Here is a 7,428-nt window from a genome sequence, read left to right on the forward strand (position 1 = left end):
ATTATGGACCGTGGACCGTCTCCGTGTAAGGTTTCTACAAGGTAAGTTTATTTGATTATGGCGTGGACTAATCATATTGAAGAAGTTAAATAAGTCTTTAAAGACTTTTTCAAGGCTGTAAAATATGCATGGCGTGAGGTGTTAAAATGAGATGTGGTTGGTATTGATTGGAAATCTAAATGAAGGTTGTGAATGAATGCTTGCGTGAGATAAGGAATAATTGTGGAAAGTTGGTAGCTTTGGAATGCTACTTAAGGAATTAGTTTCTTCATGCAGAACGGACGAATTGGCAGTACAGGAACAATAATGAGAGGAGAAGGCATTCTTTTATTACATCTATATTAAAGAATATTATATTATCATCAGGCTAATTTCCCTTGAAGTGATCATTCGGCATGCACGTACCTCTCCGGCAACGGATGTTGGGAAGATTATGTATTCAACCCTCTTTGTAATTTTGGTGAACATCTAGTGGATTGGGCTGACGTGAGTTGCCCCGCAGACGTAGGAGAAGTGTTCCGAACTGCGTGATCAATATCTGGTTCCTGGTGTTTGTTTTTCTTACTTTAATTTATGTTTTCGTTTATTCGTAAATCAACATAATTAAGGGTATGTTAATATCTTAATTAAAAGTAAGTAGAATTCCAGGTGTTAACTTGCATTCAAGACCCACGTAACAATTTCAGTAATGAAGAGTAACTACTAATGTTTTGTGGTCTAAAATTAGGATTTTAATGATATATTTTATGTTTTTGTTGAAAATAAGGTTTCTATGAAACTGGAGAAAACATTGATAGGATTAAAGACTAAATTGGAAGAAGGGTATTCATGGACTTTACTCCGTCAGTTAGATCATCAGCACGGTGTGTACCTAGATGAAGATTATCAAAGAACAATTTGTCACTCCAAGCTCGCTGTTGCCTGGAGATTAATGGAGGATTCTTTCGGACAAATCTTTGATAGCTACACAAAAATTAACGTTATCAAAAACGTCATTTACAACTGTGGGTATGTACTAGCTAGACACTATAGAAATTTCTATAACATCATGAATCTAAAGTTAGAAACTAAATTTCATTTTTGAATTTTGACATTATATTGACATATATACAGTGATAGACACCTTCTGTTTCATCATTTAAACTTTTGCAGTTCAAATTTCAATAGAATTGACTTCAAAGTCGGCTTCTACACCGCTGTCTTGGAAACAAATGGGGAAATAGTTTGTGTTGCAGCTCTAAGGTAATAATCATCAAACATATATGGTATATATTTGTTATATATGTGCCAATTTGGTTCATAGTATATCGCATATGCTCTTCTTTGGTTTAAGGGAATGCGAAGTTTCTTTACACAATGCGAAATTCTTATCATATAAATGAGAATCTCATTCCCCCGCCTCCCCTTCAATTCTTTAGGAGTGTTTGCATCAAACTATGTTATACCACATAATTCAAATATTGAAGCTTCTATGTATATAATGTTGTTTTAATTTACAGGATATATCCATGACAAAATGATTGCTGAAAGGCCTTTCATTGCTTCCCATTTTGCTCATAGATGTAAAGGGATGTGTAGAAAGCTTATGATTGCTATTGAATCTGTAAGTTATTTAATTTATCTTTAAAATTATATTTTTATAGTAATATACTTTTAATTTCCTTTCCTCTCTTAAATTAAGTCGTCATACACGCATATTGCACGTGCTCCCATATTACCAAACTAACACCTTTATTCCTCTATATTAATGTTTTTTTAAAAAATAATAATAATTTGATTTGCCAACATATATGACATGCTTAACGGTGATATATTTATTTTGCATGTGCTTTGCTACCTCAATATAGAGAAACTAATCATTCCATATGCATAAGAAAAGACAGAAAGTTGGAAGAAAAAGTATGGATTTAGTGTATTGGATGATGAAACAATGAAACATCTAATAAACTACAATCCATTGATGTTCCATGACGCTGTTAGACTGCAAAAGATCATCCTTCCTTGCAACAAATGACCGAATTAAACATTACGCTACTACTGCTGCTTTGATGCCGGTTTCACGGCTGCAGCGGCTAAGGCAGCGTATGGGGCGAGTTTATTTGACCGGCATGGGGTGTTTGTGGCAGCAACGTAACTAATGGACCATTGGATTGTGTTTATAATTCTCTTCTGGCACGATAAGGAAGCACTTTCCTGGATCAAAGCGTGAGGTTTAGAGGTGATGGTACGGATGGTTTCTGATTGTCTTAATTTAGTTCGTGGTAGCTTTAAAAGGTGATCGTATTGATAAAACTTATGTTGGCTCTGTTATTCATTCTTGTCTTTCTTTACATAGTTCTTTTGTTTCTTTAGAGTTTTATCATATTAGTCATTTTGTGAATCCGGTTGCCCATGCTTTGGCAAAGGTAGTTAGTGATCAGTATTCATGGTTGCAGTATGCGCTAGGCGCTAGTCGGGCGCCCGGACAATACCTAGGCGGAATCTAGGCGGCGCGCGCCAAAAAAATAATAAGAGATTTTTCAGTTTGACAATTTTAATGAGGCTGTTGTTACAGAAATTATGAATCTACAGTACAGAAATTATGAATCTACAGTATAGAAATTATGAATCTACATTACAGAAATTATGTATCTACAATATAGATATGAATCTACAATATAGAAATTATGAATCTACAGCTTAGAAATTATGGATCTATTGGTTAACAACAAATGAAAAACAAAATTATGAATCTACGTTTTCAAAGAAAAAAAAATTATGATATGAATCTACAGTATAGAAATTATGAATCTACCCCTATGTTTCACCATGCGCATGGTGAACACGTTTCCAGGCATAACTATCCTTCAACACAAGGCCAGGCCTGCGGCTTGAAAAAAATTAATTTGTATATATTGTTTGGTGGTAGGGAATTTAATAATTTAAAAATATTCTTAAAAGTTCAGCCACGCTGGGTGTACACGAGTTCAAACTTTTCTAAGCTCATTTTAAGATTTGATTTGCACTCCCCTCTCTCTCATTATGTAATAAAAGATGTCATGTTTTGTCTTAAATCAATTAGAATATGTTATATCATAAGAATAATAAGTCTAATATATACATGTGTTCTTAAGATTTCTCTAGTTTATATGATTGTCTTGTATTCCCATGTATGTTCAACTCTTTTTCAGTAATTGAAACAAAAATAAACAAATGGAGAACATATGAAGAAAAATGTTTTCACAAAAGTTGTATCTTAATACAACAAAGGAGTAAAGCTAATCGCCAAGGACCTTGTAGTCTAGTGACACCAAGTTACTCCTTTATAGGGGAGGTTGTGGGTTTGAGCTTTAGTGGAGGCGGTAAATAGGTTTTACTAGTAAATCACTTGTGCGATGCACGGATAAATTTTTTTTATATATTTAAAGAAGAGTTAATGCCACATGGGGTCCCCGAGTATAGTGGTTTTGCCACGTTTAGTTATAAACTTTCAATTTGACCATCCGTGGTCCTTCGACTTTCAAATGGTTATTAACTTGGACCACGGATGGTTAAATTTGAAAGTCGAAGGACCACAGATGGTCAATTTGAAAGTTTAGGAATAAACGTGACAAAACCACTATACTCGGAGGACCTTAGATGGTATTACCTCATTTCAATAATAAAATTGATGATGAAATTATAAAGAATTTTAATATTTGAAAGTGTACACTTATTTGAAATTATAAGATTTGTATATTTGTGTTCCCGCAATTGATATATTAGGAAAAGTCTAAATAAAAAATAGAAGAAAGAGCATGGCTAATTGATATTATATATTTTAAGTAACAAAAATATACAATAATTAAATAAAGGGAATCTCTATGTTAAATTACCATAGTAAGATTAAAGTGTTAAATATTTTTTCAAAAAAAAAAAGGTGTTAAATATACGTTGGAAAAATGGACGTAATACGTGTATATTTAATTTCTTTAATTATGGACATAATATGTGTATGTTTATTTTCCTTTAATTACCCATCGTAATATGTGTATGTTTAATTTCCGGCAAATTATATCCGGCAAATTATATCATGCACCGCGGTGCATAATTGATTAGTTTAATGAAAAGAAACGGCATCTGTTTCTCGCCGTTCCACACCCTTCCGCAAAAAGTAACTCTTTTATTCAGTTTCATTTTGTATACACTGCAATTTCGGTTCAACACAACTACAGTTTCATTTCGATATAACTACAGTTTCATTCGATATTTATAGACTCAAATATGTGAAAATGTTATTTAATTTTATTTTATATAGACTATAGTTTTATTAAAACACAACTACATGATTATTTTTATATAATTACAGCTTCATTGTACAATATACACTCAAATATGTGAAATGTAATTCAGTTTCATTTTATATATACACTGCAGTTTCATTTCAACACAACTACAGTATCATTTTGATATAACTTTAGTTTCATTAGATAATATAAAAATAATACGTGAGACAATGTCGGTTTAGATATACTGTAGTGTCAGTTGGTAATTAACATATACAAAATGCACGCTCCGTTAAAACTAACGGCGCACCTTTTTTTACATAAAGAAACGATGCTGTTTTGGGCACCGCGGTCGACGATATAACGACTGTTAATTTCCTATATGGGTATGAAAATTTATCATTAAGTCCAATAAAAATGAGGTCATTTTATTATGATTACTATAGGGTAATTAAGGAGTATATATTATTCTTAATTAATATTATTTTAATTATGATGTCCATGTAATCTTAATAATTATGGTAATTAAGGACTATATATATTATTCTTAATAAAATAATGTGTATGTTTAATTTCGTTTAATTATTGACGTAATATGTGTATGTTTAATTTCTTTTAAGAGTTAATAACCTATTTGGTCCTCTGACTATTGCGAAACTATCGATTTGGTTCTCGACTATCATCCTTACCAAATTTAGTCCTCAACTTTAAAATTTCTACTCGATTTCGTCCTCCGAATCTTTGACCGTGAAGCCACCGTCTAAATTAAGGACAATAATGTAAATACTCATGTCATCTTTGTTGGTCTCTTCTCCAACACTGGCCTCTTGTCTATGGCGTCGGCGGTCCCCAAGGCGACAAAATCTGCCAGCTTCGACTTGTGGGCGACGAGGATTTCAGATGGGATAATACATGGATCATCATCCCAAAAGCATCCTTAAGACCGTGGTCGAGGTTCTGGGGCTGCAAGACGTGAAGGCAGAAGAGGAAATAGAGATGAAGTCGCTGTCGGATTTGGCCGCCGGTCTAATTCAATAGCCACTGCCCCCAAATTCTACGGTTTGCAGAAAAATAAACCAGGCAACAAATCCAAGGGTTTGCTGAGCTGAATCACAAAAACGATACTTGAATCGTGAAACATAAAGACGGAATTGCAAGCAATCGATAGAAATGGGTCACCTTCGATGGTTCATCTGGATCCAGAGAACTGAGCGTGACTGCGTGACGGCTGAGCGGCGATTTGAGGGCGTGGCAACGAGAGGCTGGCGGCGATGGAATCTTCTTCTTCCATTTACTTTATATATGCTTTCCAAATTGGGTTGGAAACCCCCTTAATTTAACAGTATTTTTGCATTCCTAAAACGATTTTAACTCAATTTCGATTTTTGTTAGCATTGATATTTGAAGATCTATAGTTGATGACGAAGGAATTCAATGTCCAGTTGGTAGTTTTCTGGCAAGGTGGGAACACGGGAACACAGCAATGCCCTCCTCAATCGGTAGTGCCGTTTTAGCCACTCAAGTCATCCAGCCCTAGCATCCCCTTTATATCCTTCAATGTGGGTTCCGCCGCCGCCTCATCATCTTTTGATTTACTCTCATTACCAAAATTGTGGGAAAATAAATATAAGTTCATCAAAATTTCATTGTTATTGAACAGATCATTTGAAGTGCTGTCAAGGGTTGGAAGAAAGAGAATTTGATCTAAACATGGTTTCTCATGCTCTTTACTGTGACCAGAATTGCATAGAGTTGAGCTTTCTTATATATATATATATATATATATATATATATATATATATATATATATATAGAGGCGGGTTCAGGTGCGGCAGTGTCTTACGGTGCGGCAACACCAATAGTTAAACAAATATGCACCATCAACGTAGGGAAAATACACCACACAAAACAGAGTAAACAGAGCCCTGCATCACCAAACACACACCATTAGGTGTGAGTAAAAACACCATACACTGTTCGGAAATACACCATTGGGGGTGGTGAGTTATATGGTGTATTTTTTTGAGTCTGTTGTGTATTTTGTGATGTTTTATTGCATTTCATTGTGGTGTGTTTTTATTACACTGTTTGTGCATATTGTTAACACTGTTGGTGTATTCTGGAATTTGACCACACCGCCGCTCGGTAAGACCCCGCCGCATATGAGCGCTCTTCTATATATATATATATATATATATATATATATATATAGTGAAAGGTTCCCGTGCGGATGTGCGGTGGATTAATGTGTTTGAGATTTGTACTCAATGTGCGTTAGTGTTGTGCTTAATGTGCCTAAGATTTGTACTTAATGTGCGTGAATGTGTAAAATGCAGCAGAAAATATTGATGTCAGCTTCTTCCCCATCCCCAGTAGCCATTGCCCCCCTCCCTGATGATGATGATGCGGAGGCGGGCTATGGTGGTTAAGAATTATGGGAATAATACAACAGAAATCCACACTTAGCTGATGTGCAAATTTTACTGTGTGTGCGTCATCTATATAAACATTCAACTGCACTGAACGTAGTTGATAATCCAGAATCCATGGCCAAATTGAAGGAAGAAGTAACAAGAAACTTGGGCGTTAATGTGCGTGAGTTTCTGTTCTACTTCCTTCTGAGCTCGTAATTCTGAAATACTCACGCACATTAAGCACAAATCTCACGCACATTAAACACAATACTCAGGCACATTAAGTACAAAACTCACGCATATTAACATGACGCACATTAAGTACAAATCTCAGGCACATTGAGTATAAATCTCACGCACATTAAGTATAAACTTCACGCACATTAATCCACCGCACAACCGCACGGGAAGCCAGGTCTTCATTTGAACACACACACACACACACACACATATATATATATATATATATATATATATATATATATATATATATATATATATATATATATATATATATATATATTCATTTTTACATTTTACATTTGTGCACGAGTAATATCTACCCATACTTTGTACTACATTTTCTACCTACATGCTGAGTATTATATTGTTTTTAGTCGATCATTCATTTGGCTTTTAAGCAATAAAATTTGTACATCACTACAAGAAAAATCACGATTTGCGACGGAAAAATTCCGTCGCGAAAACGTGAAATTCCGTCGCAAATAACGTTTTGCGACGGAATTTATCATTTTCGCGACGGAATCCAT

At 34.5% G+C, this 7,428-nt stretch overlaps 1 long non-coding RNA gene across 1 annotated transcript; it reads left to right on the top strand.

Moving 5' to 3' along the window:
* Window positions 1-313: 313 nt before the first annotated feature.
* LOC109147068 lies at window positions 314-1,236 on the top strand. The gene is made up of 3 exons (XR_002048547.1): window positions 314-548; window positions 767-1,008; window positions 1,153-1,236. It is a non-coding gene; the product is annotated as an uncharacterized LOC109147068 (long non-coding RNA).
* The last annotated feature ends 6,192 nt before the right edge of the window (window positions 1,237-7,428 follow it).

This window comes from Ipomoea nil, unplaced genomic scaffold, assembly GCF_001879475.1.
Source record: "Ipomoea nil cultivar Tokyo-kokei standard unplaced genomic scaffold, Asagao_1.1 scaffold1971, whole genome shotgun sequence".
Classification (NCBI taxonomy): domain Eukaryota; kingdom Viridiplantae; phylum Streptophyta; class Magnoliopsida; order Solanales; family Convolvulaceae; genus Ipomoea; species Ipomoea nil.